Source organism: Somniosus microcephalus, chromosome 16 (assembly GCF_052327205.1).
Source record: "Somniosus microcephalus isolate GS21.2 chromosome 16, FLI_Smic_1.0, whole genome shotgun sequence".
Lineage (NCBI taxonomy): Eukaryota > Metazoa > Chordata > Chondrichthyes > Squaliformes > Somniosidae > Somniosus > Somniosus microcephalus.
The window spans coordinates 37,772,309-37,789,670 of NC_141002.1; the positions used below are offsets into that span (position 1 = coordinate 37,772,309).

General features: G+C 45.1%; 1 protein-coding gene and 1 long non-coding RNA gene across 2 annotated transcripts in view; one reads left to right on the plus strand and one right to left on the minus strand.

Moving 5' to 3' along the window:
* LOC147106075 (uncharacterized) overlaps positions 1-14,004 on the minus strand; it is a 95,155-nt gene extending 81,151 nt beyond the window's left edge. The window contains exon 1 of the long non-coding RNA XR_015081330.1: positions 13,916-14,004. This is a non-coding gene — a long non-coding RNA (uncharacterized LOC147106075). The remainder of the gene's footprint in view (positions 1-13,915) is intronic.
* Positions 14,005-14,022: 18 nt separating this feature from the next.
* LOC147106076 (proline-rich protein 5-like) overlaps positions 14,023-17,362 on the plus strand; it is a 131,635-nt gene continuing 128,295 nt past the window's right edge. Inside the window, exon 1 of the mRNA XM_086008818.1 lies at positions 14,023-14,113. The gene's annotated coding sequence lies outside the window, so the exon portion shown is untranslated. The remainder of the gene's footprint in view (positions 14,114-17,362) is intronic.

The following is a 17,362-nucleotide window of genomic DNA, read 5'->3' on the forward strand; positions in this document are numbered from 1 at the left end:
CCTTCCCTCTTGTTGGAATGTACCTAGCCTGTACTTGGAACATCTCCTCCTTAAAGATCACCCATTGTTCCGTTACAGTTTTTCCTGTTAGTCTCTGGTTCTATTTTACCCTGGCTAGATCCTTTCGCATCCCATTGAAGTTAGCCCCATTCCAGTTTAGAAGTTCCACTCTAGATTGTTCCTTGCTCCTCTCCATTGCTAATCTAAATCTTATGATACGATGATCACTCGTACCCAAGTGTTCTCCCACAGACACTTGGTTGACCTGGCTCACCTCATTCCCCAGCACCAGATCCAGCAATGCCTCCTTCCTGGTTGGGCCAAGAACATATTGGTCAAGGAAATTCTCCTGAACACATTTCAGAAATTCCTCCCCCTCCCTTCCCTTTACCCTAGCATTATCCCAATCAATATTTGGGTAATTAAAGTCCCCCAATATCACCACTCTATAGCTCTTGTATATCTCTGCGATTTCCCTGCAGATTTGCTCCTCTACCTCCCTCTCATTATTTGGAGGCCTATAGAATACCCCCAATAGCATGATCATACCCTTTTTGCTCCTCAACTCTAACCAAATGGATTCTGTCCTTGTCCCCTCAAGAACGTCCTCCCTTTCCAACACTACAATGTCTTCCTTAATTAGCACTGCCACCACACCTCCCTTTTCTCCTTCCCTATCTTTTCTGAACACCTTGTGCCCTTGAATATTAAGTGCCCAGTCCTCACCGTTTTTAAGCCACGTTTCCGTTATTGCCAAAACATCATATTGCCACATGGCCAATTGTGCTTGTAGCTCACTAACCTTATTCACCAGACTTTGTGCGTGTATCTGTTATGTTTCAAATGCTGACCAGAAGATGGCAGAGCCTCTTTATTCAGCTTCCACCAAGTGAATATCCACCTTTCAAAAGAAAGACTTGCATTTATATAGCTCTTTTCACGACCTCAGGACATCCCAATATGCTTTACAGCCAATGAAGCAGTTTTTGAAGTGTAGTCACTGTTGTAATGTAGTAAATACAGCAGCCAGTTTGCACATAGCAAGCTCCCACAAACAGCAATGTGAAAATGACCAGCTAATCTGTTTTTGTTATGTTGATTGAGGGATAAATATTGCCCAGGACACCGGGGAGAAACCTTCTGCTCTTCTTCTAAATAGTGCCATGGGATCTTTTATGTCCACCTGAGAGGGAAGACAGGGCCTCTGATTAACATCCGAAAGATGGCATTTCTGACAGTGCCGCACACCCTCAGTACTGCATTGAAGTATCAGATTAGATTATGTGCTTCAAGTCCCTGGAGTGGAACTTGAACCCACGAGCTCTGACTCAGAGGCACGAATGCTACCACTGAGCCACACCTGAATTTAAAAAAAATCAAAATATCTAAAACAAAATTCTTATATCTGATGGCTGAGAAGATATTTCAAAGTTTAACTTATAACTATAATATTGTGAAAAATTAGCCCCATAATTTCAGGCTAACAGCCCTACAAGTGCACGATCAGGCTCCCAGTCTATTAGCTTGTGAGTTCAGATTCTCGCCTTCTTTGATACTTGTAGTTGCACAAGGGTATGCACATGGGTGTATGATAAAATGTTATGTTGTTAAGTTTCTGTTTAGTTAAAGCACATAAATATTATTCTTTTGCACCACTTTCCCATCTTGTCCATTCTTGGTTGCTGGGTGGCAAATTGCCTTTTCACTTGCTTGATGATGAATGGGAAGACATGAGTTGACGGGGACCAATGGGGGGATGTTCAAGGGGTGGTTGGTTGTTTGCAGAACTGTTTTATGTCAGTGGCATGGGGGGGAAGCGGGAAGGGTGGCCGTTGCATGTGTTTGTGACATGGGTCCACTGGTGCAACCTAAGTGAACCTTGCATTAATAAGGGCATCCCGGGCAGCAATGTGAGCAGCTGGTGGTACATTGCCCTCATCACCTTCCTCTTTCTCGTCTTCCTCCTTCTCCTTCTTCTCAGAATCGTCCAAAGAGGAACTGAGCTCTTCGCATTGTTCCTCCTGCAGCTTCAAAACTCATTGCTGTGCAATGTTGTGCAGAGCGAAGCAAACCGCAACCATTCTGGACACCCTGCTGGTGCGTACTGAAGGGCGCCTTCAGATCTGTCTAGGCACCTGAAGTGCATCTTCAACATGCCGTTGGCTTATTCGATCTGGCAGTCATATGGCATTTATTGTAGTGCTGTTAGCCATCATTGATTGGGTTTCTGATGGGTGCGATCAGCCAAGTTTGAAATGGGTATCCCTTGTCTCCAGGCAGTCACCCCTTAAGTCTGCTTGCCGGTCCAAAGACATTATGGAACTTTGACTGCCGGAGGATGAAAGCATCATGGTAGCTCCCGGGGAATCTGGTGCAAACCTGCAGGAATATCTTTCTGTGGTTGTACACCAGCTGCACATTGGTGGAGCGGAAGCCCTTGCTGTTCACAACTACTCTTGGTTGATCTGTTGGGTGCCTGTATTGGCATGTATGTGCAGTTGATGACACCCTGCACCTGTGGGAAGCCAGCTAGTGCTACAAACCCGAGCGCCCGCTCATTCTGACTGGCATCATCACAGGCGAAGTTGACATAATTGCTGACCCTGGCAAACAAGCCATCAGTCACCTGCTTTATGCAGTTGTGGGTGACCGACTCAGAGATCCTGGATATGTCTGCAGCAGAGCCCTGGAAGGATCCAGCGGCTAAAATGTTGAGGGCGGTGGTCACTTTGACCGCCACTGGTAACGCATGGCCACCAAATCCAGCAGGGAACAGGTCTTCTTCTAGAAGGCTGCAGATGCCTGCCACCACCTGATGTGACAACCTGAGCCTCCTGAAGCACCGCTGTTCAGACATGTCAAGGAAACTCAGCCTCTGTCCGTACACCTTGTGTCACAGGTAGTGCCTCCTGCAGGCTGCTCCCATCTCTGCTGCTCCCCTCTCTGCTGTCCAGCTACAGGTCTCGGAACAGCAAGCTGCTGCTGGTGCTGGTCTGGTCATATTGAGCGATTAGCATATGTTAATAGGCAAACCGCCTCTCCTGAAGGGGTGGCTCGTAAGCAGCCTAGCACACTCCAGTTAAACCCAGAAGTCGGCGGGTTGGACCTGGCTTCCCGACGTGCTGACATTTTACAGGTTTTAACCCCAACCACACCCAAACCCACGTGTTCCTCCAGGTTAAAATTCCCCCCATAGGTCCTCCCTCACTGGGAAATAACCACATGGCTCATTGGTACAACACAAAGTAGCAGATCAATCAATCTCTGAGCAAGGAGAGACTTGTCAAAGACCAGTGTGATGTTCCAACAGAAGCTATGGCATCTGCATACATACTCATAGAGTGTCACCTTTGGATGGTGCAAAAATCAAGATCCAATGGTAACTTGTAACAACTACAAATTATTTTTGACTCCAAATGCTGAATCACAACACTTTTCAAAATACTGCAAAATGTGCAAAAAAAATCAAAAATTAAGCATTTCTAGGCGCATGCCCCCAACCCCTCCAGAAATGTACTTTGAAACACCAGAACTTACTTATCCTTTCAAAAATGTCTAAATTGCACTTTTGTTTATATTTTCCCCAATAACACCAACTATTGGGTATAGCCGCACTTTAAATCATGACATGTTCATGTCCTACTGCCCTCCCAGTGTAACTATTTCTTATCATATGTTATGCATGAGGGTGTTGAGTTTCAGTTTTCACTTAAAAACAAACACTAATAAAAGCCCTGAAATCGATTGTCATAAAGAGGAATTTAACTTACACTGACACTTTGAAGCAGTGGTCTTGATCGTATGCCTTTAATCAGGGCTATTTTTGGTTGTACATTGTTTTTTTTGTGTTGTCAGCTTTTTTAAAGCTATTCGTCAGCTTTTCTGAGTTTAGTAGGTTGGCACTGTGTGAGGAAAACAAATCACCACTAAGATACTAAGAAATACTGAAGACTAAAATTAAAAGGTTCCAAGGAGAGTTTTGGCTATGTGCTTGGGCAGTTGTAGAGATGCCTGACTGATGTGTCAATCAAATGGCCACATCCACATCACATGTTGCCATTCCTTCTGTTGTGACCTTGACCTCCTTATAACTCCTTTTTATCTGTTTTCACAATTATTTTTCTCATTTCCAAATTATATATCTATGTATAAATTCCTGTTTAATGTATACAATTAGTACTTCTTGGCCCTCGCTTACATTATCAGCTTTAACCTGTAGATTTGCAAGGTTGCTATAAATGATATCTTAAACCCTTGCTTTCTCTGTCTCTCTGTCCCCTGCAGGGATATTTAATGCATTTAAGCATATTTTACAATCTATCAAATGGAGACACATCCTCATTTCCTTATGACCATAAAGTGGTAGAACATCTGTTTCTGTTATCTGTCAAGGTCAATAATAAATATGTTCTCAGAATGAAGCTTATCCCTGGATCTAATACTTTGATTCTCTAGGTGTAAATTCAGCATTTTTTTATTGTCAAATGCTTTGCCTGCACTTCATCAGTGTTTGATTTGGTTTCTTTGCCCCGCTGGGGATGGTAAAATTACTTCACACGTTACAAGCGCTGTTAACCCCTTAGTTACCAAAACTACTCCTAATTTTTTTATCTTTACTTTGAAAGCTTATGTCTGACATTACAACTGTAATTCACTTCAAAAGGTATTTCCAGTGGCTACTACCTGGAATTATTAAATGTTTTATGCAGATTATAAATGCAGAATATAGTCCTAGACAAGTCGAGGCAGAACTCTTGAGAGGTTCTCAAATAATTGGGGGTTATTTTGGCCAAACAGGCACTAAACGGGTGCTGTGCTAATAAGACTAGCCTGTTTGAAAGTCTGGATTTAGCACACAATTTTGGTCCTAATTGCTGATTACCGTAATTTGAATTTGCCTAGAGGTGCTAAACCAGAAACCTGCAGGTTCAACACTCAAGTGCTGATTAGACGCAATTTTTGTGGAGCAGTATACGTGGGTTTCTCGCACCCACTTCCACTGAAGGTGTGGGGTGCGCTGGCTGGCACACAGTGGCCCATTGCAAGATGGCTTAGCGACCAAGAGAGAGGGCGTACAGGTTCTCGGACGCGGCACTGGAGGTCCTGGTGGTGGAGGTCCAGAGGAGGAAGGATGACATGTACCCACAGGGGGGAAGGATGTCACCTCGCCCTTCTCGCCCTCCTGTCCCGCTCTCCTGCAGTAGCTGGTGCTGCTCTGAATGGCCTCATGTCCAATGTTCCCTCGAATTTTTTTTTCATGCGTGCTCCAGTTAAGTCTGTTGCGCACGGCCGCACATGCACAGTATCTTCCAGCGGCAACATCTTGTGAGCGGACTGCGCGAGACCTCCCAATTGATGCACCCACGCACCTTCGGGGGAACATTGTTCATGTCCTCCTCCTAGTCCTTGTCCAGTCCAAGGGGTACCTCTAGTAAGATGCCCTTGACCAAGCACTTCCTTTCTCCTGGTGACTCCTATAAGGTGTCCAATAAGGTAGAGTAGCACGGCACTCACTCTATTTAGGTGAGGTCCTCAGAGAGGTTGCAGAATAAATGTTGCTCAAGTGTTGGTGAAGTCTTGACAAAGTGTCACAGGAAGTCTCCCGATGTGTTTCAGAAACCCTCTTCACAGCTCCAGCAGCAAGTGAACATCAGCATCTTGAAACGCTTGAAATCGACATCAACACCGTGTTTATTCCCAAACAGCTGTTAGGTGAGGGCGTTAGGACAAGCACTAGCTACCAAAATGCCATGCAGCCTCTTTAATGAGTGCTAGCAGGCATTTTAAGCGGCAATTAGCCTCTCAACGAACCTCCGGGAGGCCGCTCCTAGTGCAGACTTCAACACCTTTACCAAGGTGGCATTTTGTGCTAAATGCAGGGCTAAACCAACACTTCAGCTCAAGACCCCATCTTGGCCACCTCGAAGGACCGTTAGTGCCTGAATGCGCTGCCAACAATCGCCCCCATTAAGTTTCATTTTCATGTCAAACCAACCTAACCATATACGTCTATCTGCCTTTCTATCTAATCTAAAAATAGCACGGCTGCATGTCACACTTCCTGCATCACATTTTCGTGTCATACTCATGAAAATATCTGTGATTCATTCAAATTTCATATTCATAAGAGTGAGGAAGCAGAACTCTCTAATTATGAGCTCTGAAGAAAATGTACTAAAATTACTCAAAATACATTTTTCTTCAAAATCCCGTGTCTGCAACATATCATAACTCAGAAACTATGAGAAGTGATGAAAATCTAACAATAAAAAAAGAAGCAGGTAGTGTGAAACTCCAATTTATAAAGTTGTCCCTTAAAACCTGCCATTGCCAATGCTTCAAACATTCCTTATGGCAAATCATTCTATGCTCTAACAAGCCTTTGTAAGAAGAAATTTCTCCTAATCTCTTCCAGTATTTCTGTTCGTCCACACCCTTCATTAATTGTATATTCCCATTACTTGCTTCTCTTCCAAAAAGTCATATCTCACACTTATTGAATGCCTTCTGAAAATTATCTTCAACTCACTCACTGTCCCTTTATCGGTTTCTCTTTGATTCAATTCTCTCTCTTCTGTTTGTCTCCCATGTAGTCTTTCTCCCTATCTGTCTCAGCATGTAAGTCTGTCTTTCTCTTTTACATTATACTTGGTACTCTGTATGCCTCTTGCACACTTTCCTAATTTCTCTTTATAGCTCCCTTTCCATGTCTCCATCGTAAACAGTTCCTCTCTTTCCCACACACTGGGGCGGGTTTGTGTAGGCGCGGAGGGGGCAGAGTTTCAGACTTGAAACCTGGAAGTCGGGGTTTTCCCGCATGCTGTGGAGTCATTGGGCCCTGACAGTTTCCCCACCCGGAAGTCAACCTGATTGACTAGCTTGGTTTCCAATCGGGCGGGGAGCACTCCGGAGGAGGCTGCAGGACCAGGTAGGTCCGATCTCCGACCCCGGGGGGAGGGTGGGGTTTGTATGGGGGTGGGGGGAGCTTAGGGGGCCTGGAGGAAGCATTCCTGCTCCTCCTGGCCCACAAGGAGTGCTGTGAAGGCACTTACAGTCTCCCCGAGGCTGTCCTTTCCTCGCTGTAGCTGCCAGGTTTCCCGAAGCCTGGGAAACCCGGCCGGCCACAGTAAAACCTGCAAAGCAGGTTAAATCAGCAGCTTCCAGCCTCATTAACATCTTTAAAATGCCAACCCGCCTCCTGGGAGCGGGTTGTCTACCCGCCCCTTGTCCCACCTCTGGTAAAACCTGGAAGTCGGCGGGTTAGAGCCGGCTTCCCGACACGCTCGGAAGTTTTGCCCATTTAACCCTCCACCCACACCCAATCGCACCTGCTCACCCATGTTAAAATGACCCCTATATTGTCAATGTTCCTCACATACTATCTCTCTCACTCCCTCGTGCACTGTCTCTCTCCCTCATAAATCATCTCCCTAACACACTGACTCTTTCTGTCTTGCATTGTTTCTCTCTTTCATATAGTGGCTCGGTCTTTCCCTCATCCAGCATTTCTTTCCCTCTCTCACAGTCTCTCCCTCACATACACTGTTTCTCTCATTACCTCATGAACAGTCTTTTCCTCATGAACTATCTCTCTCGCAACTCCCAATGCACTCTCTCTTTCTCCCTCATGCATTCTTTCTCATTCTATCTTTCTACCAAACACTGTCTTTCTCATTCCACATGCACTGTCTCTCTCTCTCTCTCATCCTTTATCTCTCTCCCTCTCACAGCCTACCTCACTCTGCCTCTCATTACCTCATGAACAGTCTTTCTCTCCCTCAGTCATTGTCTTTTTCTTGGTGTAATTCATGCTCTCTCTCTCTCCCTCCATCTCAGGCTCAGCCCCTCTACCTCATTGTCTCTCTCTGTACCTTACAGGCTGTATCCATCTCTCCCTAATGCATTGGGGGTGATTTTCATTCAGAAGTCGGGAGGAGGCGGGACTACAACTTTCAGGGTTGTAGTCCCGCCTCCATCGAGATGTGGCCAATCCACACGATTTTAACTTGATTGACCTTGTTGAGCGCCCAGCGGGCTCAGCAGGCCAATTGAGGGCCACCCGGCAACAAGTGATGTCACAGACTGAAATTTCATCTGTCAAGACGTTTTGACAGATGAAATGTCAGCGTTTCACAGCTGTTTGAAGCTGTCAAACACTGACAGTCTTACTTCTAACATGAGTCCTTCTCCACAGACTCAGTTAGAAATCTCACCAGCACAGAAAGCTGCAGGCTGTCACTTTTGACAGTTCGCAGCCATTCTGCTTTCTGTGCCGGTTAGATGATGGACTCCCGAAACCTAGAGGAAGAAAGGCTGAAAAGGTAAGAAAAGGTATGTAAAACTTATTTACACACTTTAGACACACCAAACACACTTACCTTTGCACTCATGCACCCATCACTCACCTGAACACCGACATCGCGACCCCTCCAAGTCCTTCAACCCGACGGCCCGTCTCCTCTAACTTGGCATGATTTGGAGCCATCGGGTATCCCACAGTTCAAGCTTAAAAATAGGGATTAGGCTAAAAACTAATTGCCACCAATCCCTTCCCGCCTTGGGTAGGCAGGTCCCAGTGCGGGGCGGGTACCCGCCTCTTTTGAAACTTACATGGAGGCGGGTTGGGGGCGGGATGGTGTCGGGACTCCCGAATTCAGGACTTTAACCCCCCGCACACCTCCAATCCCGACTCCACGGGTCAATGAAAATCAACCCCATTGTCTCTATTTCTCCTGCTTTCTCCAATTACAGTGTGATTATTGAGCTACACATAACAATTTAGGCTGCAAATAATTCTGCACCAGCTATCTTGTAAGTAACATATACTTTGTAAGCCCCACAAACTTTATGGTAGAATATTTATAAAAGTTAGGAATATTTTTATCCCCCAAGGTATGAGAAAAGTTCCAGTATTTTGCTTGATTCCCTTTGAGAATCATGTCTTTATTTATTCAGGAAATTAAGTGGGTGGAGTAGATTCTATGATAAAACAAATTGCACAAGATCTATGCGGCCTTGATGAACTGAATAGCCTTTTTGTGTCCCGTGCATTTCATAACTTCTCATGAGCAGGTCAACTATGGCGCACTAACCACAGTTACTGGAGACTCCTTGATATGCTGTAAGCAAAAGTACTTAAAAAAAAATCTTACAGGAATGATGGTTCAAGTGTAAGCCACTTGATCCCTGTCTTACAATTGCTATTTGAGTAAAGCCTTTATAAGTTGCGCAGGTAGGCAAGTCCCTTCTTCATATTTAGAGGATTTAGAAACATGTGTGAGGGCACAACTTGTGCATAAAAATTAACTGCACACGAAAACACAGACTGTGGAAAAAGTTAACAGCTGTACATCTCACACACTGAAATTTTTATTGAAGTTTACAAAAAACATCAACAGATACACTTGGCTTGCATTGTGCAAATCCACTTTTCATACAAGCACTATAGTAAAGTTCACTTGTATCCTTTGCTACATAAAAATGACATGCAATCCAATGTCAGTTTAGTCAGCCGCTGTGGATACAATCAGCACTCACCTTTAGGCAGCAGCTTCTAGTCTATCTACAGTTAACAAACTGCTTTTGATTTGTGGTTTATGAGATGGTCAATTTGCTGACTAAATTCAAACCTTCAAAAGGTTTTCCCAAGTATATATTGACCCTGAAATTGCAGTCAGCAGCGTAGCTAAGGAGTACGCCGCTGACCTCCGAACAAAATCCGCATTTACCTCGTGCGAAGCCGCAAGCGAAAATTTGTTTGAAATTCTGCGGAGTCGTGCGCAGTGTAGTGGCCCACAGATCCCGGGGCATAGCGTTGTGCGTAAGTGTACCTGGGGTCACGTGGGGCGGTGTTCCTTTCACTAGCCAATCAGGAAACATAGAAAGCCCCGTTTGACTAAAATGCTTTAAAAGAAGATACAGGTCAATTGGAATCCAGCCTACAGCGGAGTTAAGCACAGCAACCTGACAGCCTCACTATAAATATTGGCTGAAGGCGTGCCAGTGCAGCCTTCGGTCACCTGAGGAAGAGAGTGTTTGAAGACCAGGACCTCAAACCCGGCACTAAGCTCATGGTCTACAGGGCAGCAGTGATACCCGCCCTGCTGTGTGCCTCAGAGACATGGACCATGTACAGCAGGCACCTCAAAGCACTGGAGAGGTACCACCAATGCTGCCTCCGCAAGATCCTGCAAATCCATTGGCAGGATAGGCGCACCAACGGCAGTGTTCTTGCTCAGGCCAACATCCCCAGCATCGAAGCTCTGACCACGCTCAATCAGCTTCGATGGACGGGTCACATTGTCCCAAAACAAGTGCTCTACTCGGAGCTCCGGCACGGCAAGAGAGCCCCAGGTGGGCAGAGGAAATGCTTCAAGGACACCCTCAAAGCCTCCTTGAAAAAGTGTAACATCCCGGCCAACACCTGGGAATCCCTGGCCCAAGACTGCACAAAGTGGAGGAGAAGCATCCGGGAAGGCGCCGAACACCTCGAGTCTCTTCGCCGGGAGCAAGCGGAAGCCAAGTGCAGGCAGCGCAAGTCAACCCAAGCACCCCACCCACCCGCCCCTTCAACCACCGTCTACCCCACCTGTGACAGAGACTGTAGGTCCCGCATTGGACTAATCAGTCACCTGCGAACTCATTTTTAATGTGGAAGCAAGTCATCCTCAGTTCCGAGGGACTGCCTAAGAAGAAGAAATATTGGCTGGCCTTCACTCTTAGAACGCAAAACCCTGTCACTTTAGAATTGTGACGACCAAACCCTTTTGTCAATGAAAGTAGATTGATAGAGTTTTTAAAACTGACAATACAGTTTTTTGGTTGATACGCAATTTTGAAATGAGAAGATTAACTCTGCAAGATTAAAAAAAGATTAAACCGATCTCATCCCTCAAATTGAGCCTTTACAGCTGCCTGGTATGTTATTTTCGTGCTTGATTTTAATTATTATGGCCCTGAAATTGCAATTTATTCATCCCCCCTCCACTTATACTGTGCAAACAGGCTCCTGCACCTGTTTGCACCAGCCGTAAAATGTTACAGCATAATTGATGCGCAGTTGGTAGACAAATAGCCCAACTTTTCGCCAGCAATGAGGATTTGAAAGTCGCAGCTGAACATCTTTCTGTTCGGAACTTGACAAATCACAAGTTCCGGATTTAGTGCATGCGTGGAAATCCCGAACTTTCGGTTAATTTCAAAGGTGGTATGATGGCGCACTCTGAGACTACGCCGTCTTCCGTTCCCATTTTCAGGTGGGTCTGCATCCTGGTGGCCTCATGTCTATGTGCAAATAGGGGTCAAGTGATGTCATTTAGATCCTAATGCCATTTTAGCCATTGCCCACCTGAGTACCACCAGTTCCTGCTCCCACCCACATACCATGGGTGATACAAACTGGGAGATGGCTACTTTGAATGATAGCAGCTGGGGATTCCTTTAACTATCAGGGAAAGGTGGATGAAGCTTTTGGATGCCTTTTCTGGTAGTCATTTGTGGGTTTTCCACCTTAATGGTTCTAAAATCTTACTCATGTCTGCCACTCCACAGTGCTACTTCTTTCTATTCCTGGCACCTCCCTTTTAAGATGCTGCACGTGAGCATATCTAGCGGACAACCGGTTTAGGCATTCATTGCCATATCTGGCTGGACTACATCAAGCACTGTCAGGCCCTGCTTTAGAATCTTAGAATGGTTACAGCACGGAAGAAGGCCATTCAGCCTGTCGAGCCCGTGCCGGCTCTCTTGCAAGAGCATCTCAGCTAGTCCCACTCCCCGGCCCTTTCCCCATAGCCCTGCAAATGTTTTTCTTTCAGGTGCTTCTCCAACTCCCTTTTGAAAGCAGTGCTTTCCCCTGCCAAAACTGCTCACTACTCCACGATCACCCTGGAGAGCAAACATTGGCCCCTGGCTTCTTTTCCCCACTACCAACCATCTCCTTAAACTCCTCTGCCCTTCCCCCTCCACCCTCACCTCCAACAAAAATGCGAGGAGCTCAAGGTCCTCTTTGCCACTAAAATTGAGACCAGCCATTCAGCTGCCTCCGTTGCATCCCTCCCTTCCCCTGCCGTAGCCCTGAACTCGCATCTTACTCCAGTTTCTTTCATATCTCCCCTCATGCCTTCTCCGAGCTCACCTTGTCCATGAGACGCAGCTCCTGCTCCCTCAACCCTATTCCCAAAAAGCTGACCGCCCAACTTCCCTCCCTGGTCTCCATGCTAGCTGGTATTGGAAACAGTTCCCTCTCCTCAGGTCCTGTCCCCTCATTTCGAATCTCCGTCTTCACCTCCCTCCTCAAAAAAACACCCTTGACCACTCCGTCCTTGCAAACTATCGCCCCCTCTCGATCCTGTTTCCTCTCCAAAGTCCTTGAACATGTGGTTGCCTCCCAAATCTGTGCTCGTCTTCCCTGCAACTCCATTTTTGAACCTCTCCAATCTTGAAACTCTTCATTCAGGTTTCCACCCCTGTCAAAGCACTGAAATGGCTCTAAGCAAAGTCATAAATGACATCCTGCAACACTGTGATCATCATGCACTATCCCTCCTCATCCTTCTCAACCTGCCTGCAGTCTTTGACATGGTTGACCACACCATCCTCCTCAAACGCCTCTCCTTCATTGTCCAACTGAATGGGACTGCCCTCAGATGGTTCCACTCTTTCCTATCCAGTCAAAGGCAGAGAATCTCCTGCAATGGCTTCTGTTCCTACCCCCCGCACCATTACCTTTGGATTCCCCCGAAGATCTATCCTTGGCTCCCTCCTATTTCTCATCTACATGCTGCCACTCGGTGATATCATCTAAAGACATGATATCAGGTTCCACATATATGCTGTTGACACCCAGCTCTACCTTGCCACTGCCTCTCTTGACCCCTTCATGCTATCACCTGTCTCTGCCCCTGCCTCAGCTCATCTACTGCTGAGACCTTCAGCCATGCTTTTGTTACTCAAGACTCGACTATTCCAATGCTCTTCCACCCTCCATAAATTTGAACTTATCCAAAACTCTGCTGCCCGTATCCTAACCTGCACCAAGTCTCATTCACCCACCACCCCTGTACTCGCTGACTTACATTGGCTCGCAGTCAACCAATACCTCGATTTTAAAATTCTCATCTTTTTCAAATCCCTCCATGGCCTCACTCCTCCCTATCTCTGTAACCTCCTCCAGCCCTACCACCCTTTGAGAACTCTGCATTCCTCCAACTGTGGCCTCTTGTACATCCCCCACTCCTTTCCCCCACCATTGGTGGCCGTGCCTTCAGCTGTCTAGGTCCTAAGCTCTGGAATTCCCTCCCTAAACCTCTCTGCCTCTCTCTCCTCCTTTAAGGTGCTCCTTAAAACCTGCCTCTTTGACCAAGCCTTTGGTCACCTGCCTCCTTCTTCAGCTCTGTGTCAATGATTCTGTCGGTGTCAATCCTGTGAAGTGCCACATACATGCAAGTTGTTGAAGTTGTGACAAAATGACACAGGGTTAATCTACCTTTGCAAAGAGATTATACAAAGGCTGTGCTTTATAATGCAAGTGTACAGGGCAAATTCACAAATCGCCCTTTACTTAGCGCACCCCTGCACAAATACAATAAAGATGATGTTATGGCACAGTCTGTTATCTCATTAAAAGACAAGAGAGAAAAAACCAGCGGAAAACTAATCACTTATTCATATCTTGGCCTTTGCTTCTGACGTATCATTTGTGTTTGTGCTGCTGTGGTTTGGGGGCGGATGTTGCCTTGAAGTCCCCTCTTCTGGCTCCATTCCAGTTCAGTTTGCAGCAAGCACATTGTGTCTTTCACCCACCAAACATCTTACACAGCCGGACGGCTGCAAAACGGGCAAGAAGAAGGGGGAAATAAAACTATAATTAAAATATAAGCCAGCCAGCAGAAGAACTGTTCTCATTCAAACGTACCTTCAGTTTGCAGGGGGGGGGGGATCCCTCTGCACGCCAGACCTCGATGGGTTTTGCTTCTTCGGTGCGGTGAAACTGACGAGTTCGTGAATTGCATCGTTTGATGAATAAAATATTTGCAGTTGGCTGCAGGAGCTTTTGATGACTGTTGCTGCTGGCATCTCACACTGTCGCTGTCTGCAGCGGCTGTAAGTGACGGTAGGTGAAAAGGATTATATATGTTTTCAGGAGAGAAAAAAACGTTTTTTAATTGCTGCTTTGCATGATGAGGACGAGTGGAATCCCAGTAGGTAGATGCTGGGGGAGTCTTACAGTGAAAGCTGGGCGAGGTGTTAAAAGGGGTAGGATTGTCTTGAAAATTCGATGCAGTTCAAGAGCTTTTCCCTCCTCTCCCAAGCAACGAGGAGCCATATCTTGGCTGAATTTAAAGCAGGAATGTTGGGACTAGATTTTTACTGCAAACTTGGAATGCTTATTCTGGCGCTACAGTTTTGCATTGAAGAGTGCACTGAAATACAAGTGTGTGCAGTTTCAAATGTGAATAAATAGTGTGCAATTAATCTGCTTTACCGCCATTTAATAAGTCTATTCGAAAGGTCTGTGTTGATTCCATCCAAGGATACAGCTGATGCAGTGTTTAAAAAGTCCATGTGCATCTTTAAACATGGGCTTGAAATGTTGCAGCACGGATATTTTCGCAATATTGTGTGGAATCAGACCATGTTTTGTAGTTGAATGACTAAGAATTGTGATTAGCCACCAAACAGGGTGACTTCAGGGGATTGGGTGGCACAGCAGGTTAACATGCAGTCCTTTCATCTCTGTGAACACTGAGTTCAAATCCAGGCCAGACTGAGGTGAGGTCTCATTTCTATGCAGGCTGTGAGGGGTAAACTGGAAATGAGATTTGGCCAATATGGAGCCAGTTCTTGGTGGGTGCAGAGCCCTGAAGTAAACACTAAATTGATATTAACTCAGGGACCAGGCTACGGTGTGACATGTCACACTAATACAGCAGGGGGCACTGTTCTGAGATGGTGGATTAAGACAGATTGTTGAGAAAGAGTTTTATTCTGCATCAAGCTGTAGTGGACCTTATCTGGGAGCACTTACTTACCATTGACATTGGATCACAAAATTCTTTGATTTCCACATAATAAAGGCAGAGTGAATTTGAAGAGCAGATTGTGCTTTGTTCATTAGTGAACCAGATTCTTTATGACATTAGCCCCACAACATCAATCTTATGTTGGCAATACATAATTTAGGCTGACACTCCGATGCAGTACTGAGTTGGTGCTGCACTATCAGAGGTGCTGTCTTTTAGATGAGGCATTAAACCGAGGCCCGATCTTCCCTCTAAGGTGGACATAAAAGATCCCTGGGCAATATTTTGAAGAAGCGTGGGGGGGTCTTTTCAGTGTCGCAACCAATATTTATCCCTCAACCACCATAATGAAAACAAATTATCTGGTTATTGTCTCATTGCTGTTTGTGGGCGCTTGCTGTGTGCAAATTGGCTGCCGCGTTTCCTACAGTACAACAGTGACTACACTTCAAAAGTATTTCATTGGGTGTAAAGTGCTTTGGGACGTCATGAAGTCATGAAAGGTGCTATATAAATACAAGTTCTTTCTGTTACAGAAGTATAAATGATATCATGAGTTAAACCAAAAACTGATCGTGAATTTTGGGTGCTAGGCTGAACAAATCTGCCAGCATATTTTTTAAAATTCCATGTTGGCATCACTACACACCCAAATAAGCTACTGAAGAGAGTCTCCCCAGCAATACTGGGAGTGTACGCAGAGGAGAGCTTTCCACATCACAGTGCTCCTAAACTCTGAATTGTAGTTTGGGCTTTTGAAGAGCATAAAGTTCTTCTGATGTCCTGCCAAACATTCCTCCCTCAACCAATAACACCAAAAACAGATTTGCTGCTCATTCATCTCATTGCTGTTTGTGAAATCCTGCTGTTCCATTCTCCTACAGAAAAACAATCGCACTCATTCATTGTACATTTCAGAGATGCAAGTCTTCTCTTCTTGGAAACTTGCTCAGGACAATTCCTAAACCTCTTAAATTTACACTCTTATGAAAGCTTCTATTCGAAGCACCCATACAGATCCCATAATTGATGCCAAACTGGTTCGACATGTTTACAAATTTGTACTGATGCTAGCTACCAAAAATTAAACAGAGAAAGTTAATGTGTTTTGTACATGGCAGCAAAATATTACCATCATAAAATAATCTGTTTAAAATAATTACCTCACTGTAAAGAGAGCAAATTACTGAAATAACATAAAGGCAGAAACAATAACTTACCTATGTGTTTATCATATGGAAATTCAGGCACTCATCTACAGCAGTATAGCTAGGCTGAGGACACATGAGCCATCTCCCCAAAACTTAAGAATGTACTATTCTTGGAATGATCTTATCGATCTGGGTGCTGGGCACCCAAATTTGAAATTTAATTATGTTTCTGCTTCATCATGTTGCATTTTGCACCAGTGTATGCTCCTTATGGTAAACTCACTTATACAGTATAGTCTCAGTAAAAGGGAGCTGTAGGGATACGTCCTACCTCAAAGTCTTTTAATAGTGTGGAGCCCTATGCAACAAAATAGGTGTAGCATAGGCCTAAGGCTGTCACTGCCATCCCCTTGCCTACCCGCAGTGAGTCTTGATCTTAATCATACTGTCTTGGAAAGGTGCAGATCACACATTTCCTAGTGTCCAGTTACAGACCTGGATTGCAGAGAAAAAAAGTAGCTCCCCAACTGAGGAAGACGCATGGTCTAGAAAGATTGAGGGGGGAAAAGTAAGTAATGTACAAATGTATTTTTTAACCAATAAACAAAAGTGAGAGAGCTTGCAAATCTGGGGTGGTGGTGGGGGTTGGGGGAATTGGGTGTCCAATAATCCTACCCATGTGCTGACACTATGTCTGGCTTCATAAATGGAACAGATGGCTGTGAGAGCACAATCAAAAGTATAGGTGAGTCACCCTTGCATCAGCATTGTACAGTAACAAAGTTCACCCAAAAAAGCCTTCAAAAACTCATAAAAAGCAACTGAAAGGCTGTTTCATTTTGACTCCTATGTATGGTGCAATAGATATTCTGTCTCTGTTTTACTCTCTCTCTGTCTGTCTGTCTGTCTCTCTGGCACACTCTCTGTGTCTGTCTCTCTCTCTTCCGCCCATCTGTCATTGATGCTTTCCCCAAAACTGTTTAAATGTAAAATGGATTGGTTCATTTAGCAAATACAAGCTGCCCTAAGGCGATTCTGACTTGAAAATTAGAAACTGTTTACAAACTTTATGCACAAGGTTGTCTGAGAGTAATGTGAAAGATCATAATAGTATGGTGTATGTAAAAGAAAGTTGGATTAATATGGTTTTAAATGAAGGAGGCATAATTAGTGTGTGTTTTACACAAG